Source organism: Solanum tuberosum, unplaced genomic scaffold (assembly GCF_000226075.1).
Source record: "Solanum tuberosum cultivar DM 1-3 516 R44 unplaced genomic scaffold, SolTub_3.0 scf00138, whole genome shotgun sequence".
Lineage (NCBI taxonomy): Eukaryota > Viridiplantae > Streptophyta > Magnoliopsida > Solanales > Solanaceae > Solanum > Solanum tuberosum.
This window is the reverse complement of record NW_006239065.1, coordinates 631,693-634,577: the sequence shown is the minus strand read 5'-3', so window position 1 is coordinate 634,577 and position 2,885 is coordinate 631,693.

Below are 2,885 nucleotides of genomic sequence, written 5' to 3'. Positions count from 1 at the left end.
TCTCTCGAGCTGAGTGTGTGGACATGGGACGAGGGTTCACTCTCTCGAGCTGAGCCTCATGTCGACCCAATCACACTGGCCATCAATCTAGTGGTCTTAATTTTATGACATCTCTCTCGAGCAAGCCGAAAACACATAAATAAACATGTATTTGCAACTGAAAATTCCTTAAATTCATCCACAACCACTAAATGAAATCACAATTAAACTACAATTAAACTATTAGCAAGCAAGACCCAACAATTATCTTAACCCATATTCGCTAAATCACACCCAAGAATTGGGATTTTTAGCCACACATCAAGAGATAGAAATGTATACCTAAATGAGCCTGCATTCAAATGAGTATGAAGATTTAAGTCTTCTTACAGGCCAAAAATGAAGAATCCAAGAGACCCAAGTCCATATCCTTGTAAATGAAACCCTTTTTTTCTTCAAGTCTTCAAAACTTTCAAAAAGTATTGTTTGATAAGAAAATTACAATAATTATTCCATGCTAAAAATAAAAATCTTACTAGTATTTATAGGTAACACATATTTGTGCTACTGCGGATTGTTTGGTGTCGTTAGTCGAAATCGCTGATCAACTCGGTGATTTGCCCGTTGGTGTAATTCGTCGCGGTCTTGCACCAGCCTTCAACATTGTCCTACTCTGGTTCATTGGGCGGCATGGTACTGCTTCGGGGAACTGCTCGGCGATGTGTCGACTGCTCCCTGTTTCCATCGACTTGATCCTTTTCTTTAGGGCTCAGCACACTGGAATAAAAGGCGAAGTAAGACCCATCGGTGACCCACCAAGTTGACTCGGCGATCCTCATGCCTTCATTTCTTTGTTCTTTTCAGCCTTTTCGTTCCTTTTTTGCAACGTAGTGTCCATGTTTTCCTTAAAACTTCAAATACCCTAAACTTGAGGTTTTAATCAGATATTGAGATAAAATAAGCATTTGAGGACACAATTTCTATTATAATAAAACCTTGAATTAGTCCAATTTGTAGACTCAACAGTATCCAAAGCTTTGAGTGTTTGGAGGGCGAGCCAATCCATGAGACTTGGCTGTGATTTATAAAGTTGGTGCTACAATGCCTGATTCATGGTCTGCCTGACAATGTCTATCTACAATACTTTTACCGAAGCCTGGATTCGATAAACAAAGGTGTCGCTGATCAACTTTCACTTGGAGGCCTGGTACAGAAACCGTATGTAATAGCAGCCCAACTCTTAGATGGCATGACGACCATTAATAGGGCATAGTACACTCGTGAAGACAAAGTCTCCCCTCTCACATTCAAGCTATCCAAGGAGCAGATGGAAAAAGATAACCAGAGACACCAAAACATGCCCAAGATCATGACACATCTTGACATTTTATCTAAAAATGTCATGGGGGTTGGTGCCCATTGTGACAATGTTATGGCGATCGGGTGTGCAAATCTTGAAGAGGCAAAATTTGAAGCCTTGTATAATGAGGAAGTTAACTTCCTTGCCAATCAAGGCGGTGGTTATCGTTCAAACAACCCAAGGAATTGTGGTAACCAAGGTTGGCCAAGAGATGAAGGTTGGAAGGAGCGTAAATGAAGAGACCGTAATCCTAATTGGAAGGACGGGGAGAAGGATATGTATGTGACCCCCACGAGCGCCAAAAGCCAAAGGATTCAGAGGGTGGTAGGTTTAAGGATATGCTCTCTCATATCCTCAACAAAGTTGAGGAGTCAGACAAGATCTTGAAAGAGATGAAGGAAGATGTGTCGACTCTGAGCCAGACCATCACCGCATATTCAGTATCAATCAAGCAGCTAGAGACCCAAATGGGTCAGCTGTCGGCTCTCCTAAATCTGAGACAAAAAGGGGGTTTTCCTAGTGACACTATGGTCAACCCCAAGAATGAGGTTTAAAAGGTGGACATGCGTTGTGCCACGACGTTAAGTAAGGCGTTGTTTGGGAGGAAATCCAAAACCCTTTTTTTGCTTTTATTTATGTTCAGGTAAAATAATGGTATGTTCTTTGAACATGTTGAAGTGTTGAAGGTGTTGGAAAAGTTCAGGGTGGCGAGCAACAAGTCCAGTCAACGAATCACCAAGGAGGTCGGTGAGACCGACCTAATCCACAGTTTGAGTCAAGACATATTCAAATCAGAGTCTATAAAACACGGCGAGCCTAAGAAATTATTGGTGAGTCGCCGATCAGGTCGGCGACCCCAACGTAGATCGTCTTTTGGACACCACATTAACTGGAGGTCCTGTAAAACTCGGTGGAATGCCGAGTGGTTCAGGGATCATGACTAATATCTCCGACTAGGCGAGAACCGAACAGTTTCTTGGGCTACACGTTTAAAATTCTAATTCATTCACTTTCCCTTACTTTTTATCTGCCCAAATTCACACCTGCACTTCAGTTTCTATATTTCTTGCGTTGTTAGAATATTATTAGTGTTGGTTATTGAGTTGTGCTCGAAGTTGGATTGCATTGCCGCCTAGCATCTCAATTGAACCTTAATCGGCACCAAAGGTTGGTTTCCAAGCCCTTAACTTTTTGTACTGAATGTTGTACTCAAATGAAATGACATTATTTTGATGATGTGTACTAGGCCTCTCTGGTAGGATTAGAATATTTGTTTGCCTGTTAGGTTCGCAAATTTTACCCGTACTAAGTTAAATAGTTAAATCCTAAAGGTTTCACTTTAAATTGGATGAAAAATATGGGTTGTGCATGATTGTCACTGGGTCTATGCCTAATTTGAGTTGTTCATGCCTTAATTTTGTTTTCTGGGGTTGTAGGGTTGAATTCAGGAAGTTGGGTCAAAAGCAGGCATGTTGGGTCATTTAGTAAGCTGGATCTAGTTTGTCGAATAACTTGGCGGTTCGCCTAAAATCCCTACCTCACCTTT